Below are 19,602 nucleotides of genomic sequence, written 5' to 3'. Positions count from 1 at the left end.
GACGAGTTCCCAATTTTTGATAATGAAATTGCTCCCATGAACGTAACTCCAATAGAGTGAGAATGAGTATTTGTGAGATACTAATAAACACAAAAGAGATTCCTGTCAATTACAGTCAGAAAACCCCTGTCACCGAAAATGTTCGGAGTAATTAATAACAAAAATTCAACCCACCAATTGGAAATTGGCACTGTGCCTCCTGCCCAAATAGGTCTACACTTTTTTAAGCACCAGATAGGCCAAGAAGATTCCACTCCATGTGTCCAAGCCCTACACTTCATGAAGGATGTCGTTTTTGAGATCTACTACCTGTTGCATCCATATGGCAGGGTGAGGATGCAATGCCACAGCCACGAATGTGACCGTGGCAATGAACTGTAATATGTCAAGCTCCACAGCACCATCAGCATTTGAACCACCATGACAGATATGTATCAGGAATCAAATGCTATATGCTGCTCACATGGCTGATGATTCCTGTACATTAATCACACACATGGCCAGATTGCATATAATGAAAATTATGTTGTCACATGAAATATGACAGAGCAGACCACAGCAATTTGGAATCAATGTTTCTGTTATTCCACTCTGAAGCAGCTTCATAGTACCAGACAAAGATATACGGAATAAAAACTGAAAAGAATTGTAGATGCTGTAAATCAGAAACGAAAACAGAAGTTGCCAGAAAAACTCAGCAGGTTTGGCAGTCTCTCTGTAGGGAATCCAAATTTAACACTTTGGGTCAGATGACCCTTCTTCAGAACTCAGCTGTTCTGAAGGTTCACCAGACCCGAAACATTAACTTTGATTTCTCTGCACAGTTGCTGCCAGACCTGCTGAGCTTTTCCAGCAACGTGTTTTTGTTTCTGATATAGGTATATTGGTAAGTTGCTGTTGCTGCATATCCCCACCATCATGGAGTCATAGCTCTTGCCACCAACTGCACAACCTTACTATCATGAGTACACAATCCTAGCCACATGCAAGTCCTGCCTAACTGTCCATGATCAAATCATTCTCCATCAATTCCAGTAAACACAACCGCAATTCCCAATAGTCCCAATTTTTTCATTCAAAAAATGATAATCACAATGAATGCTTGACAATAACACAATAAAAACAAACACCAAATAATCACTTCAAACGATGTCATAATTACATTAACTAATCACTATTCTACATTTCCTATGTGGAGAAAGTAAGAACTGCAGGTGCTGGAGATCAGAGTCAAAAGTGTGGTGCTGGAAAAGCACAACTGATCAGGCAGCATCCAAGGAGCAGGAGAATCGACATTTCAGGCATAAGTCCTTCATCAGGAATATGGGGGGTTGCTGAGAGATAAATGGGAGGGAGGTGGACCTGAGGGTAAGGAGACTGGAAATGTGATAGGTAGATGAAGGTGACAGGGAAAGGTGATAGGTTAGAGAGGAGGGTGGAGCGGATAGGTGGGAAGGAAGATGGACAGGTCAAGAGGGCAGTGCCAAGTTGGAGGCTTGGGACTGGGATAAGGTGGGGGGAGAGGAAATGAGGAAACTGGTGAAATCCAAATTTATCCCATGTGGTTGCAGCGTCCCTAAGTGGAAGATGAGACGTTCTTCCTCCAGGCGCCCGGTGGTTAGGGTTGGCGATGGAGGCGGCCCAGGACTTGCATATCTTTGGTGGAGGGGGAAGGGAGTTAAGTATTCGGCCACAGGGAGGTGGGGTTGGTTGATGCAGGTGTCCCAGAGATGTTCTCTGGAAAGATCCACAAGATGACATTCGGTCTCCCCAATGTGGGGGAGACCACATCGGATGCAACCGATACAGTAAATGACATGTCTGGAAGTACAGGTAAATTCTGTTGGATGTGGAAGGATCCTTGGGGCACCAGATAGAGGTGAGGGAGAAGTTGCGGGCTCCGTTTTTGGATTTCCTGCGTTGGTAGGGGATGGTGCTGGGAGTCGTGTGTGGGCGGGGGCAGGGCAAGGGGGCCTGAATCTGACAAGAGTGTCATGGAGGGAATGGTCTCTCCAAAATGCAGATAGGGTGGGGCTGGAAATATATCCCTCATGGTGGGGTCTGTTTGTAGGTGGCAGAAGTGGCAGAGGATGATGCAATGTAGCTGGAGATTGGTGAGGACCGGGGGGATTCTGTCCTTGTTGCGATTGGAGGGGTAGGGTTCAGGGACGGACGTGTAGTAAGTGAAGGAGAGCCTTGTCGACCACATGGGAGGGGATATTGCAGTCTTAGAAGGAGGGCATCTGCAATGTTCCATGGTGGAATTGGTCCTCCTGGGAGCAGATGGAGGAATTAGGAATAAGGGATGGTATTTCTACAGGAGGCAGAGTGGGAGGAGGTGTAGTCTAGGTAACGGTGAGAGTCAGTAGGTTTGTAACAGACGTCCGGGGTTAGTTGTTCACCGGAGGTGGAGAGGTCCAGAAAGGGGAGGGAGGTGTCTGAGATGGTCCAGGTTAATTTGAGGTCAAGGTGGAATGTGTTGGTAAATTTGATGAACTGTTCAACCTCATCAGAGCAGGAGGTAGCGCAGATCCAGTCAACTTGGGGATCATTTCAGAGAACATCTCTGGGATACCTGCACTAACCAAAGCCACCACCCTGTGGCCAAACACTTTAACTCCCTCTCCCACTCCACCAAGGACACGTAGGTCCTGGACCTCCTCCATCACCAAACCCTAACCACCCGACGCCAGGACCTTGGGACCCTGCAACCACACGAGATCAATGTGGATTTCACCAGTTTCCTCATTTCCCCTTCCCCCACCTTTTCCCAGTCTCAAGCCTCCAACTCAGCACTGCCCTCTTGACCTGTCCATCTTCCTTCACACCTATCCGCTTCACCCTCCTTTCCAATCTATGACCTTTGCCCTACCCATCTTCATCTATCACTTTTCCAACTATCTTCTCCCCAACCCGATCCACCCCTCCCATTTATCTCTCAGCCCCTATGGCCCACAAGGTTCATTCCTGATGAAGGGCTTATGCCTGAAACGTCGATTCTCCTGCTCGTCAAATGCTGCCTGACCTAGTGTGCTTTTCCAGCACCACACTCTCGACAATGTATCCCCTATGTGTCCATTTTCTCTATGTTTTACCTATTGCTATACATTACTCTGTTGGCTGTGCAAACTTACTATTTATCAATGAAACAGGCTTTGAATAACAACTTCATGCAGGTTTGATCCTTTTAAGTCCTGTCTACACCTCTCAGCAAATGGGAAACTAGACCACCAGGCAAGGTAGTGAAGACAATGGATTCATAATTCATGGAGGCACTGCCAATCCCTGTCTCAACAATGCCCGAATCTACTGGAGTGCAGATTACTGAACAGACATGAAATTGCCCGTAGTGTTAGGTAAGGGGTAAATGTAGGGGTATGGGTGGGTTGCGCTTCGGCGGGTCGGTGTGGACTTGTTGGGCCGAAGGGCCTGTTTCCACACTGTAAGTAATCTAATCTAATCCATGCACTCCTTTAACACAACTCCCCAAATTTGTGTCAGCAGATGTCTGAACTTGTATGCAAACAAGTTGAGATTGAGAGCGAGATCTGACCTTACAAGAGAGAAACTGAGCTTGCAAGGACTCAGTCTAAGCTTCTGCTATTTCAGCTTGTGTTACAATAGAATCTATGACATTATTAATCGAGCACTGTATCATAGATAAGTCCACAAGTATGCTAAAGGAATTGGTCACTACTCCCATGCACTCCAAATTAAATACAAAGTCCTGTTCAAAGTTGGTGCCAGAAGCCCCAGTGCCCTGTATAAATTAGGCCTTCCAAAAGGCCTCACACTGCAGCAATGAGTTCAACTGAGACTGTCCATCAGCCATCTTCTGTAATCTGCCCTGTTAAGAGTCCTCTGCAGCAGAAGTAATTCATCCTCCAGGGAGCTGGTCTCAGTGCTACCTTTGTCCCATGTGCTATCCACAGGCCACTAATCCCTGGTAACGCTTTAGGTGACATCTATGCTGTCCTTTTAAGTATGAGCAACATCAGTTTCTGAGTTATATCTGTGACTGAGATCAAGTGACAATGTCTCTTTATCAACACTCCCTTCTTGGTCTTCCAACATGGTCTTGTCATGATGTACTATTTTAGTAAAGGCCCATCCTTTCCATGCCTGTCCTTCACAAATTCACTTATCCTTAATGTGCTCCTTAATATGAGCAACAAGTTCTGCTTAATAGAGATTGTTCATCAATGAGTGATAATAATGCAGTGAACTGATGTGTGCCAGAGGATAGTGATACATTTGGTCAGATATGGCATTTTATGATGGATTCACTGACCTTGAGATTACTGAGCTTCTTGTAGTGTGCATTCAGCACTTTGGGGCTAGATTCAGTGCATTAGCGTTAACAGATATCTATTCATATTGCTTTCTTAATTCTAGAGGTCCAACTGGAACCCTTTTAATGGAGCACATTGTCTCCTGTCTCCATGACTGATAGTCAGGTCCCCCAGCACCTGCGGCAGTTAGAACAGACAGCCGAGGCGGCAGCAAGAACAGGAAGCCACAGACTGAGTTCAACACAGAGCGGAGACAAGGCCTGGCACGGACTGGAGGTGAGGCCTGGTGCAGTCTGCTTAAAAGGACTGTAATGCTGAACTTTTTCTAATTTATTTGTGGTTTTTTTATCCTGTACCTAAGACAACCTTGTAAGGGCAATTTTGTAAACTTTTCTTTGGATTCGTGTGAGGACATGACACCATAAACCTAATTCTAATTCTAAAAAAAAAGCACTGTATGAATAAAAGTTAACATCATTGTTGGGAGATATTACACTATCTACAAAGGAAAGTAAATTTTCAAATTCGAGATGATGATTTGGTATTTAGTATTTGCTAACTGTTATCAAAATAGCTTTTTTCTTTAAAAAAAGGACCCAATATTTAATGAGCATATACTCAAAACAAGAATTTACATCATGGGCACAGGCCTTTTACCCAACAGGTTTCTGCTAGTGCTTATTCCATGCACAAGCTTTCTTCTGTCTTCCTTCAACACACCTTATAAATAAATCTTTCTATTTTTTTCTCTCTTGTGTACTTATTCAGTTTCCCCTTAATCCAATTTTCTAGTTGATCGCACACATTGAAGAACAGATGGATATTCAAAAACATTGTCCTGAAATATTATTTCTTCCCCACATCATAAGAAGTGATCGATCAAGGGAAAAAAAACAAATCAGTAAAAATTGGATATAAAAGATGGAACCTAAGGTACAGAATGTTGAGTCTGCAAAGGTATGATGTGAAGATTTCATAGGTCTCGCAATACATGATTAGTTAATTACAGCTAAAATGACAATTGCATTCTGAAAATTATATACATTTGGCACAAGTTAGATTTACAGATTCAGGAAATCCTAAAATATATTGAAAGCCTAGAAATATGTTCTCTAATAGCACATTGTACAATCATTGTGCCCGTCACTGATGTAAAACAGATTCTAAAATATGAATGCACCAGAATATTATTTGCTAGTTAATTGCAACACCATTTATAAATATTCTAGAACATGAACAAATTACCCCAAAAAACAAACATCTGCAAATCAAAACAGGATATGTCAACATGCAATACCAACTCTCTGTCAGACTGTCTACAAACATCAATTTGTCACCCAAAGATAAGCTGAGTGTTGTTGGATTTCTTCAGCTCAAACCATTTATCCTAGCTCACCCCACTTCTGCTGCCAGTCGAAGATGCTATCAAGCTCTGTTGTGCAGTGTATTCTAGTAAGTGTCAAAATCGACCCCAGAGGGTCACTACTTCACATATCACTGCTTGCTATCAGCAGCCTGGGGATAAGAGCAATTTGGAAATCTCACCTCTGCAGAGACCTGTTATCATTTCAGATCATTGAGGACCAAAGGTCCACACTAGTTTCAGGGAAAAGGCCACTGCTTGTCATCATGTGCAAGAACAAGTATTTTCTGTTCTTGGCTTTTCTCCAGCTTTCAACTTCAAGTTACCTGGTTTCAGAGTTGGTCAATGCTAAACACCTCCATATATGAATCATGTAAAACAGATCCTAGTTAGGATTTCAATTTTTTAAACAAACAAACAGTGAAAGTCAAAATATGCAATTCCAAAAAAAACTGAAGCTCAGCAAAAAATTACATTGATGCATATGGAAGAAATATCCCAAACATCAGGCTTATATATACTTATTTAATAAAGCTAAGACATTTAATTTATAAAGATTAAATAATTTACAAAGGATAGGAGAGCTTTCAAAACTTCAAGTGGAAAATTAAGTTGAAAGATGGTTTTGCCTGTTTTTCAATGTAATCTGCATATTAAACATGACCCATCTAAGTCTAGTGTGAAGCTTGCAGCTTTCCTTTGTCTGTAACCAATATACAAAAGGATCACACAGTTCATATTTTAAATCAACAATAGAAAAATGTACTCCTACCCCTGTAACATAATAATCAAGCATCCCATGACCTTTGCAGATAAAAGCCCAAATACCCATTTTATTACCAGTGAAAAGTAAAAATGTGGGGATAAAATATTTAAATTTAGCATGTTTTGGGGCAGTTATAAAATACAGAAAAAGAAATAATTGTCATAATGGAAAACAAAATTATGTACTTCAGGTATCTCAAGTACTTAATTTTGCTATTTATGCTAAATAGTGTAAAGCAATCAGAGAAGGTTCAATGTTTTAGGACAAATTGTTTAATCCTTTTTTGTAGTCATGCGCCATCTTCTTCCATTCTGGACAGGGGACTGACAGAGTGTAACCCTTACCTTTAAAATGGAAATACAAGATTATTGGCACAATGAACCATTCATCTTTATTAAGCTTTTCACTATGTGGAGGCACTTTGCAGCATTAATATTACAAACTGTTAATATTTATGTATTTAATATAAAAATGTGATGCACAATGTACAGGAATTACATTATCAAAGACCTTTGATTATTACTGTTTATTTCAGGCTTTGTTTGGTGCTTGGTATAGCCTTCATAATTGCATATACCTCAATAAAGTTTAATTGGATTTCTATATGATCTTATAAATATATTATTTAAATGTATGCAATTATTTTACTTGGAATATTTTACAATACGAATTCACTGATATTAAAGGTCACATAATTATTGCAACTACTGGGAAACAATTTCTCCACTGACACCTAACAACATCTTCTAAACTGCACAAAATTCATAATGATTTCAGTCTTCTTCAGACATAAAGATCAAGAAATCAAAGTTTGACCATTATTCATCGAAAGTTTACAAAAGAAATTTTACAACTAATTTTCTTAATATTTGTAACAAAATCAACAGTTAATTCCTCCAAAGTAATAAGAACAAATACATTTCACAAAGTAATTTCAATTTCAAGGTCTTAGGAGCATCGACACCTTCATTCTTTGGAAGATGTTTGGCCTCCACATACGGAAACAGCACAGCCCCTTGTACAGAATGTGTCCCATCAAAAAATATTCATGATCAAGTTATCCGCATTGGTTTTCTGTATACAACAAGAAATAATGCAATTTGCACCCTTATATTGGTATCTTGTGCACCGACAGATAGTGAATTTGGAAATGGAAAGGCCACTTAAGTTGGTAGGGTGTTCATGAAGCAGAACACTCTGCCATCCTGTCAACTGTATTTAAATTCAGGATGGGAAGGTCGATTCCTAAACTCTGATCAAGGACAAAGATAATTGTTCCTGAATAAGGAACTAGATATAAACACAGCGTGTCTGCTGATAATCATACCTCCTGTTCCTGTGTCTGACCTCCCTGCTCCTCTCTCCCCATGGCATTCAAGTCTAGAAATGTCCCCAACATTCCATAAATTGTTTACCTCACACCTGGATCCCATACAAACCTGGATATCCTCATGATTGCAGCATGGCCTCCTGCGAGGAACTGGCAAATGCAACAACTATTCACCTTTGGCCAGTAGCTCGCACAAAGTGGGAATGAGAGAAGAGGCTGACTACGGCCTCAGAAAGTGGCAAACTAGAGTCACTAAATAACCAGAATTTGGAACATTTTCTGGCACAGAGAATAGCAAGAGCAAAATCATACTAAATTTTACAGCATCCTTTTTTTCAAATATATTTTTATTAAAAGGAAAATTTCTTTTGAATATTACAACAAATACAAAACCAAACAATTCAAACTAATATTTAAAAAGAAACATGCTAATTACATAAATAAATATCAAATAACTAAGCTAGAAAATAAAAGTCTTAACAAGAATAGTAATGATAATAACCATAACAGTTTAACAAAGCAAAGCAATAGCCCTCGATCATCAAGTTTATACATATTCATACGTCCGTAGCTCCACCTCTCTGGATACCAGATTCATTTCATAGAATTGCCATGCCTATATAAAGGCTCTTAGTAGTATGGTGTACCCAGGTAGTCCAAAAAGGGATGCCACATCTGATAGAAATTCTCAGTTTTATGGTGTGCCATACTCCTCAGAAAGTCCAAGGGGGTGTGCTCCACGACTAGCTTACGCCAGCCCTGGGGGATTTTCCGACACCCAGCCTAATATAATGTTCTTCCTGGCACAAATCAGGAGGATTCCTTTTTTTGTGTGCATCTAATGAAAGTGAATTAACAAAGCCAAGAACAGGAGATACCAGGTCCTTCTCCACCTCCATCCCCCAGGCCTTCTCTATTTCCCCTACCACAGCACTCCAATATGCCCGCAGTTTGTGGCAGGACCAAAGACAATGAATAAGCATGCCCACGCTCACTTTACATTTAGGACACATTGGAGATGCTCCTGCTTTAAATTTAGCAAGGGGATCCGAGGCCAGATGGACCCTGTGGAGAATCTTTAATTGCAAGGCATGGGTCCTGTTGCAAATCGAGATCCTTCGTGTGTTCTCTCAGATATCCTCCCATATTTCAGAAGAGATCTCAACTTCCAATTCATTCTCCCATACTTTACAGAACAGTTCGGTTTCGTCCGAGGGATCCTCCCCCAATAGATGATAAGTGTTGCGAATAGATAATGTGCCATCAGCACTGAAAACCCTCTTCTCTATGTTAGACCTATAAGGATCAGTTAGAAGTGTAGCATCTTTTTGTATGAAATTTCTAATTTGAAAGAAACAAAAGAGGTCCCTAATGGGCAATTAATTTTTCTGAGTCAACTGGTAAAAGGACATCAGTATGTCCCCTTCGAATAAACCACCCAGGCAAGACACGTCCCTAGCTGCCCATAGTTTAAACCTAGAGTCTCTCATCCCTGGCTGAAAGTCTGGCATACCATATATGGGTGTCAAAAAATGATGTTTTCGCAATATTGCCCTCACCCTGACCCACTGCCCTCCACACCTTGACAGTATTGATGATTATTGGGCTGTGGCCAATATTCCTTAACTGTTCTCATTTTGTCTAAGACCAGCAGACTAATAGGGGGCATCTTGCCTGAGATGCTTCAATGTCCAACCAAAGTGAGTGAGTGAGACACTCACTCACCCCTACCTCCAGGTGCAATCATCCACATATGATAGCAACGAGCTCAAGTGATAGCTTTTGATATTATGGAGGCCCACTCCTCACAGTCTGTAAAGTAACTGCAATTTAGTCAATTTAATTATTGGCCACTTGCGATACCAGATAAAAGAACTAAACCAGCTGCTCAGTGTTCTAAATATTTGCTTAGTAAAAAGCAGGGGTAGAATTCACAGACGATACAACAGGCAGGACAGAATGTTCATTTTAATGAGGGCTTTCCGACCTAACCAAGAGATCAGAAGCATCTCCCATCTAAGAAGGTCCTGCTTCATTCTGTTGAATAAATGGGCAAAATTGCTTTAAATCGCCGATCAAAAATGGGAGTAATAAATATACCTAAGTAGAGAAAGCCTCCTGCAACCATCTAAAAGGGAGCAGAGATCCGCCCTCAGGATCAGGCACTCTTGGGAGACTACCCATGGGCATAGCATCTGAATTTGCAAAATTGAGCTTACACCCAGAGAAGCCATCAAACAGATGGATGTATTGTATCAGGTGTGGCACTTAAATTGTTGGGTCTGATAAGACGACAAGAATAGTACAGTGACACAGTGGTTAGCACTGCTGCCTCACTGCGCCAGAGGCCTGGGTTCAGTTCCCACCTCAGGCAACTGTCTGTGTGGAGTTTTCACATTCTCCCAGTGTCTGCATGGGTTTCCTCCCACAGTCCAAAATATGCAGGTTAGGTGAATTGGCCATGCTAAATTACCCGTAGTGTTAAGTGAAGGGGTAAAATGTAAGGGAATGGATCTGGGTGGGTTGCTCTTCGGCGAGTCGGTGTGGACTTGTTGGGCCGAAGGGCCTGTTTCCACACTGTAAGTAATCTAATCTAATCTAATCTAAAATGTCATCCGCATACAGTGCAATCTTATGTGACTTGGAGCGGTTATATTGGAATCCCTGCATAGTGCCTTCGTGAGCAGTTCGATCACCAATGTGAAAAGCAACAGTGACAAGAGACAGCCCTGCCAACTGCCCCTACAAATACTAAAATTGTTTAATAGTGCACCATTGATAAGGACAGCAGCAAGAAGATCACTACAGAAAACCTCCACCCACCTGATAAGGTCTCTCCCAGGCGAAACCGCTTCAAAGTATGAAAGAGATATGGCCACTCGATCCTGTCAAATGCTTTTCCGCATTGAAGGTGATCACCAATCCCTGTACCAATTGCTGTTGACATACTTGGATCATGTTAAGTAATTTCCTGACATTATCCATCCATCTGCGTGGTCCTCCTTAATGATGGAAAGCAGTACAGTTTCTCGCCTTAATGCCAAAGTCTTGGATAGGATTTTGAAGTCAACATTCAGGACCGGAATAGCTCCATAGGAAGTACAATCCTCTGGCACCTTATCTTTTTTAAGAATGAGAGAAATGTTCGTCTCTCTTAGAGATGGTGGGAGGAGGCTACGACTATGTGAGTCATTTAACGTAATAAGCATCAGCCCCAATAATATACTTACAAATTCCTTATACAACTCACTGACAGCCCGTTAGGACCTGGCATCTTTCCATTCTGGAATTGCCTCACAGCCTCCTGCACCTCTTCCTCTGACAATGGGGCATTGAGGAGAGACTCTTGTTCAGGGGTCACTCCCAGAAGGAGCAAATTCTTAAAAATAAGACTCTATCCTAACCTACCCAATCTCAACTTTTAGATTGGTATAATACAGAATAAAATTTCCGAATGATGCATTTATCCTTTTAGAATCGTAGATCGAATTTCCAGTGTCCTCTCTGATTGAGATAATGGTCTTGGGGGCACTCTTTTTCCCAACAAGATATGCTAGGTACTTGCCTGGCTTATTCTCATGCTCAGACAGCCTTTGACTTGCAAATGTAAGCTCCCTCTTGGCTGTCCATGTGAGCATGGAGTTCAGCGTAGACCAAAGCGCCATGATCCTCTGCAGTTTAACCAGTGAGGGCCTCTTAAAATATGCCTTTTCAGCTACTTTCAGACATGTCTCGAGCAAGCGTTGCTGCTCATTTGTCCGTCGTTTCTCACTGAATGAATAGGAAATAACCGAACGCCTGCGCCCCCAGCATAGGCTTTAACAGTTTCTCAAAGGATGGTTCATCCAAGTGAGCTTTTGTAATAAGGCAACACCCACCTTCTCTGTTTTAAGGCTGGAAAGTACCTTCTTCCTCTTGACAAGTGAATAACTCTCCTTAATATTCCAGTTGCACCACTGAAACACATCCTTCGCCATAATCTTCTATAGCACCATTTAGACTCCAGAGAGGAAGAACCCGAACTACATATCGCTGAGTTTTAATGCGAAAGAATCCACATAACCTAAAAACTACACAAACTAAAATAACTACAGCAAACAAATCTGCAAATGATATAAAAATTATGTCCAGTAAAACAGGAAAACAAAAAAAAATCACCAAAAGGCACTGAGTGGAGGAATTTACCCCCATTCAAAAGGAGGTACCTACATATCCTACAACCATCCCAACCACCTCAACTCCCACCAGCTGGGGTCGCACCACATACACCAACCAACCAGTAGAGAGATTAAAAAAAAACACACCCAAAAGCAAGGTTAGCACTATAAATAAGGCAACGAAAAATAAATATGTCCCCCATCCCTTAACATAACTTAGAGATTAAAGATACTCTATCCATTCCAGACATCATTTCATGCAACTTACTACCAGAAAGGACATTCCATCAAGTCCTTTTTATAGAAGAGCAAGCCCGAACAGCTCTGTCCTCTACGCCTTTTCGGCCGTTCAACTTAAGTCAACGTGTTCACAAAGTCCTTCGCTTTCTCTGGCGAGTCAAACAAATGTATGGATCCATTATGATTGATTCGAAGCACCGCTGGATATCTTGAAGAATACAGGATCCCAAGCTCTCTCAATTTCCTTTTAATGCCATCATAGGACTTCCTTTTCCAATCTACTGCTGTCGTGAAGTTTTGAAAAACATGACCCTGGAGCTGCCACATCACAATGTCCTCGAATCCCTCCCCTGGGCTCTAGAGGCTTCCATAACCCTCTGCTTGTATTTATAATGATGAAACCTTACCAGGACAGGTGTGGGCATTGATCTGCACCTAGCCTTCGTGCCTAAATCAGTAGGCTCTTTCAATTGTTATCCTTCCCTTTTCAACCTCCAAACCAAGGAACTGTGGGAACCACTTCTTGAAGTACTCTACCAGTCCACCAGCCTCTCAGTTCTGACCCTTCCGGTGTGCCAAAAAACACGCAGGTTCTTTCTTCTGCCCCAGTTTTCGAGATTGTCTACCAGATCCAACAGACCATGGACCTGTGTTTCCAAGGTTTCAATCCAACTCTTGGAGGAGTCAGTCTCTACCTGTACCCCTGCAGCCAGGCGCTCGAGCTTATCAGTCCTTTCTCCCAGGTCTTGCAGCATAGCAGATACAGGAGCCAGCTTCTCCTCAATTTTTTCCTGGATCTGTCTACCCAGGACTTCATGAGATTTGGCCAGCTCCTCTAACAGGGTCTGGTGAGTAAGCAAGCCCACTGCTTCAGAGGGCTGGGCAGTGGCTCCTGCCCTGGGCAAGCTTCCTTCTTTCTTCAACATTCTCCAGCTACAAGAACAAACATAAGTAGATTTTTTTCAAGTTTCTAGCTTCTTTACTGTGCTTTCATTCATAGTAAAGTATTTGGTATGGGTCCTAGCTCGGTCGGGTCAGTGTTACAGCACAGAGCCCAGCAAATGCGATCCTAGCAGGATGCCGCTATCTTGGATCCCACACAGCATTTTAATATAGAAAAATATCGAGAGATGCTTCACTGAGGCATATTCAGCAAGAAAAAGTTTAAATAAAAGTATTTATTACTAACAGCTTAATCAAACTGTCAAAATTTATAGATGTATACATACGAATGCATAGAAGAATACAAAAAGACTTACTTGTTTTAATATAGTGCCTTGATTGTAGTAATAGGTCTTAAAAACATTTCACAAGAATGTCATCAAATGAAATTTGACATCAAGTCACAAATGGAGATATCAAGGCAGATGGCCAAAGGCATAGTCAAAGAAGCAGTTCCTGTATGTAACCGGTAATTCCACTGATTCCTCACATAAACATCTATGCACAGTTCTGAACTGGATTGCTTTCATTTAGATCTAAGCTATCCTAATAGAGTCTGATGCTTTCTACAAGCAGGGCATCACCTAGGTAAGTTGTTCATTGCAATTTTGCAAAGTGCCATAATTGGTGATTATCAGAAGTTTTTTTAAAAAATACAAATTGCAAACATTCGAAAAATCTCCAAATAATCAAACATGGCAAGAAAACAGTTAACTATTGTTGTACTTCTACTTGCAGAATAATTTTACCCTAGCTTACAATCCATTTATATAATGTTGTTGACCTGCATACAAATGAGTGGCGTGCAGTACAATTTTAAACTTTCCTGCAAATATATACAGCACTCATTGTACAAATATGAACTGGTCCAGAGTAATCTGCAAAAATGCAAAGTAAAACTTAGAGATTAAATTTTTAAAGGAATTTATTTAAGAAACGACTTCAACTTTCCTTACAGAATAAAATGCATCTAACATTTTGTTACAAAGCATTCTAGGTGTAGGCTAAGGTTCTAAAATGATTTATTGTTATAGAATAGAACTTCTTTTTATTTGTAGAAGCCCTGCAGTGTGGAAACAGGCCCTTCGGCCCAACAGATCCACAATGACCCTCCGAAGAGTAGCCATCCAGACCCATTCCCTTACCCTATTACTATGCGCTATCCTCTGACCAACGCATCTAATCAACACATCCCTAAACACGCTGAGCAATTTAGCATGGTTAATTCACCTAAACTGCACATCTTTGAACCAGAGCACCCGGAGGAAACACATAGACAGGGGGAGAATGTGCAAACTCCATGTAGACAGTCAGCCGAGGCTGGACTCGAACGTGTGCCCCTGATGCTGTGAGACAACAGTGCTAACCACTGAACCGTCATGCTGCCCTCCACCGGTTGGTTGTTTGCATTATATTTAAATGAAACAGATTCACAAAAGAGACCAGTTGCATAACACAAAATAACATCAAACAAAAGTAAAAACAAAACACCACCATGAACAACCTATGAAGTTGAATTTGTTTAACTACATTTCCAATGCAATTTAGAGAACAATCTATTTGGCGATTTTTTAAAAAAAGGCTACTGTTAAACAATACTTGTGACATCCTATGATGATAAAATACAGCAGGATCAAGAAAACATCCTGAATCATCTCGTCTTCAACTCAAAAAACATTCAGTGCTGTAATTTATGCTGGTACAATCATACATTTGTACAGATCAAGACAAGCAATATGAATTATAATGTGTCCCTAACCAAAGTGCTTCACTCAATGCCAAATGCATAGTAACTAGACGTCTGGAATCCAGCCAAGGTTCAGCTGCCAGCAAAAACTTTGTCACCTGCTTTGAACATCTGAAGTATGTTTACCCAATAGATTTCATTAAATTACATTTCCATTAGGAAGCATACAATGTTGATACTCGTCTCAAAGATAAAAGGAATGGCTAAGAGGCATGTCATTTGGCTTCCAGCTGATTGCAGTTTCTGGGCCAATCAAGAGAAGCAGCCAGAACAATACTTTATAAAGGCAGTATCCCCAAAGGCTGCAAGTTGGGTACAGCAAAACCATTAAAAAGGACCAGATAATTAAAACAAGTACTTCCTTTTCTAAAAACATTTTTAAAATCAAATTTAAATGTTAACATGTTTCATGCAATTAAATTGGGTCTTCAAAACTGATGGATATGTTTTAAAATGCAAGTTGAAATAGTCAAATTGCTGTTCAAAAATAACATATGATCATTTATTTGTGGTTTAGTGCTCTTTCATTTTTAATGTTTGTCCAGTGATGCGGCAGCACAATTAATAGCATTCTGTTGAATAGCATAGGAAAAAATGCACCATTTTTATACTTTACTCTGGAAGTATAAGTACTAACAGACTAATCTGACAAGGTTTCAAGATCCTGTCAATGCTGAGGTGCATTTTTTTTTTGTAAACACTATTTTTATTATTAAAACATAATAAAAATCAAAAGTATTGTCAAATGAAGATAAAGCAATGCGCGCAAACAATTGCACATTTCTTGAGATCAATTTAATGCCAACCACAATCAAAATTGTGGTAAACACTCAGATAAATTGTTTGTTTCTTGATAATTTTTCCTGATTATGGAAAACTATGATGTACTAGACAAACATTTACTTTATATAATGAATCTGTTCTCTGGGGACCAGCAACATTTCTCCTTGAACTGGGCTATTACTCAGAGATGCCGAACAGTGATCAAACTGGTTAGTTTAAGTTTAATTGGTTCTATCCATCAGCACTGGGGCCATTACATTGCGTGTGTCACAGTTTATTACTAGTTCTCAGCCTCCTACCCCACAAATCAATCAAAAATGCAAAACCTATACATGGTCATAGATGAAACTGTATTGATTTTTAAATTCTTTTTAAAATTTCTATTTACTTTCTATTTTAAACACTAGTTATCAAAATCGAATTTGGGTTCAAATCTACAATACTTTAAATTAAGAAATGTTTTGGCTCAGATTTCAACTTTGTTCTCAGAGGAAGGTGCTAAACAAAGAGAGAGGAACACACATGGAGGCCAAATAACACTGGATTGCATGGGGAATTTGTCACTGAAGAAGAGGCAAGAATTAATCCAATGTATACAACATTGATAAAAGTGCATTATTAATTCACACTAGTTTTCCAAAGAGGAAGAAGGGATTAAACATACATGAAATATGCCCCCAAATATTACACATTAAAACAGAATTAATTATCTGTTCTTTCTTTACTAATCCTCCTCAGTGACTCCATATATAAGAATGTAGACTGTGTTAGAAACTCATTTGTGCATCTCGGAAAGCATTGAGCTCCGGCTTCGTGAATACCAAAACAAATAACAAACATCTCTTGGAATCGTCTAATATACTTGCACAGGTTACTGGACATAAGTGAAAGATTGTCCAGTTCACAAAGCTCCAGATAATAAAAACCATCATTCACAACTCTTAAACACAGTGTGGTTTCTGTACACAAATCCACACAACCAAAGTAAAATTACTGTGCAAGTCATCAGAAATTAAAAAAAACTAGGTCAATAAAAAATCATTTTCCCCGTATGATACAGAAAAAAAGCATCCAGCAAGAAATCAGTTGATTGATTCAAACCAGCGCCTACGGCCATACTAGTCAGAAAACACCTGATCCCGGAAGCAGAGCAGACTCAGGCCTGGTTAGTACTTGGATGGGAGACCACCTGGGAATACCAGGTGCAGTAGGCTTAATAAATGGGTGGCACGGTGACACAGTGGTTAGCACTGCTGCCTCAAAGCACCAGAGACCTGGGTTCAATTTCGGCCTCAGGCAACTGTCTGTGTGGAGTTTGCACATTCTCCCCGTGTCTGCATGGGTTTCCTCCGGGTGCTCCGGTTTCCTCCCACAGTCCAAAGGTGTACAGGTTAGGTGAATTGGCCATGCTAAATTGCCCATCGTGTTAGGTGAAGGGGTAAATGTAGGGGAATGGGTCTGGTGAGTTGCTCTTCGAAGGGTCAGTGTGGACTTTTTGGGCTGAAGGGCCTGTTTCCACACTGTAAGTAATCTAATCTAATGAAAAGGTGTTTATTTGTTACTGTCATAAAGATGTTGAAAGACGCATCTGCCTTACTTTTGAGGACACATGACACTCACGTCAAACATAGTGTGAATAAGTTGCAATCAACACAACATATGTACAGCATTACACTGCAACCAAGAAACTAAAGTTTAAATGCATATCTTTGCTCCATGTCACAAGGTCATACAGAAGGGGTTTCCAAAGTGGGGATTGGGACCCTAACAAAGGTCACAGGCTCTAACACAGCAACGGGTGGCACTGAACTCTGAGGGAACTGTGCTTCCTCAAACAGGCAATGGACTTATGGTATTATCATTAAACTATTAATCCAGAGACTCAGGTAATGCCCTTCAGACTCAGGTTCAAATCCTGCCACAGCAGATGGCAGAATTTGAACACAACAAAAATCTGGGATTATTGATTCTCGGAAAATACACATCTGATTCACAAGTACCTTGCAGGGAAAGAAATCTGCAATCTTTATCTGTTCTGGCATGTGACTTCAGCAAAGTGGTTGACTCTTAACTGCAGTAATTGGCCTCGCCAGTGACATCCATGTCTCGTGAATGAATAAAGCAAAAACACAGGCCCCTGCCTCACAGCACAAATGAATACCCACTCCACCCCATCACAGATCTCATTGAGGAACTGTGAAAATTTAAGCCTTGAAGTAGAGTTGCACTGCAAAATTGTTTGGGAATAAGAGCCATACAGTATTGCATCAGAAGTAAGCTGGTTTTAAATGACACCACAGTACTGTAAATGTTTTTTTAAATATACTTTTCCATTTTATGAGTTGCACAACATCAATCATACCAACGAAAAGGCAATCACACTCGTAGCCCAACAGCTGATAGGTCAGACACACTAACATATATGCTGCAGTTTGACAGGAAGTCTGCACATTTGCTCAACAATGTTAGAATCACATTGGGTCCACCATCCAATTATCAAGCAAAATTTGACACGAGCTTACTAAGGTCATAAGATCATAAGGAATTGAAACAGGACAGTCCACTAACCTGCTCTGCCACTTAGCAAGAGAAAGGCTGATCTGACTGTCACTTTAACGCCACTTTTCTGCTTGCCTGCACTCCATAACCCTCAATTACACTTGGAATCAAAAATCTGTTGAATTAAGCATTAAATATAATGAATGATCCAAACTCCATTGCTGTATGTGAAAAAGAATTCAGAAATCTAACAACATTGAGAGGAATTCCTCTTCATCCTGATCTTAAATGGAAAACACCCTGATTTTATTTGATGCCCTTCATTCGAAATTTCCCTGAAAGGGAAACCATCCTTCCAGCATTTTCCCTGTCGAGCCTTTTCTCCATCCTCCACATTTCAATAACATTACTTTTCATTCTCGTAATCTTCAATTAGTATATGCACAACTTTATTGCACAAGGTACTTTGGCATGTCAGGAATCAATCTAGTGGGCCTAATGCAAATTGCTTCCTTATGTAAGGAGGCAAAATTATACAGTGTTCTCAGTGAGTACTAGAGTAGTATTCCATCCTCAATTAAGTACAGACATCAGATTAGAAAAAAGACTTCTTAGATCTTTTTCTAAAATAGGCCGGTAGCCAGAAGGTGGGATGAGACTGATTAGCTCTTTTACAGCCAATGCAGACATAATAGGCTCAATGGCTTCTCCTGTATCAAAAATCCTTCCTATATTTCTATGCATAAGGAGTTTTATTTCTAGTGGAGCCTAGAAGCAGAAACCCCCCTAGAAGGCACTGAGTTTTGACACTTTATTTGGCCCATTTTTTACCATTGTGAAGATTACCATTATTCTGCCCTCTTTCCTGGAACAGTCACAGATATTTTAAAAGTGAAATGAAAATGGTACTCTGGACTTCAATCCAAGTTAATAATCTAATGTTGAAATAGGAAGTTCAAACTTTTCTTTAAGTAATGCATAATATCAAACACAAAGTGGTTAACTGAGTGTCAGAAAATTTGGGTTTTCTAGAATTTGCCCATAGTTCAATTTATTTAATAAACTAAAGTCTGGAGTGATGTAGGTAGCAGATGCCACCAAATGCGTTTTGTGAATTCAAGCCGAACTAACTGCCCATCTCCAATGCAGAATACATGACCCTTATACTTTTCACATTTCTTTATGAAGTTGACATGGTAGTGTAGGGTTTCCCCGGTAACAAAGGAACTTCAAATCAAGCAGCACTTGATGGATTATAAAATTAGGTGTCAACATCTCAGATAAACAAGTGGTCCACATCATTCATCACAATAACATCACGCAACCTACTCCCCGTTCCTTTTTCCAAATCCTACCAACTTCACAATGTTATGGACCAGGTCAGGCCCCCCTCAAAATAGTTTAAGAAGGTAGCCTAGACCCTAACCTTTTTTTATTCTAAAGGTAGATGCGAAGTGCCGTGCTCCAGATGCAATGAGATTGG

General features: G+C 40.5%; 1 protein-coding gene and 1 pseudogene across 3 annotated transcripts in view; one reads left to right on the top strand and one right to left on the bottom strand.

The window, feature by feature from the left end:
* vti1a (vesicle transport through interaction with t-SNAREs 1A) overlaps window positions 1-19,602 on the bottom strand; it is a 353,121-nt gene that overhangs the window by 289,364 nt on the left and 44,155 nt on the right. The gene's annotated exons all lie outside the window — the stretch shown is intronic.
* On the top strand, window positions 16,726-16,834 carry LOC132826547 (5S ribosomal RNA; annotated as a pseudogene).

The sequence above is a fragment of the Hemiscyllium ocellatum genome, chromosome 22 (assembly GCF_020745735.1).
Source record: "Hemiscyllium ocellatum isolate sHemOce1 chromosome 22, sHemOce1.pat.X.cur, whole genome shotgun sequence".
Taxonomy (NCBI): Eukaryota; Metazoa; Chordata; class Chondrichthyes; order Orectolobiformes; family Hemiscylliidae; genus Hemiscyllium; species Hemiscyllium ocellatum.
This window is presented reverse-complemented; position numbering and strand designations above follow the sequence as displayed.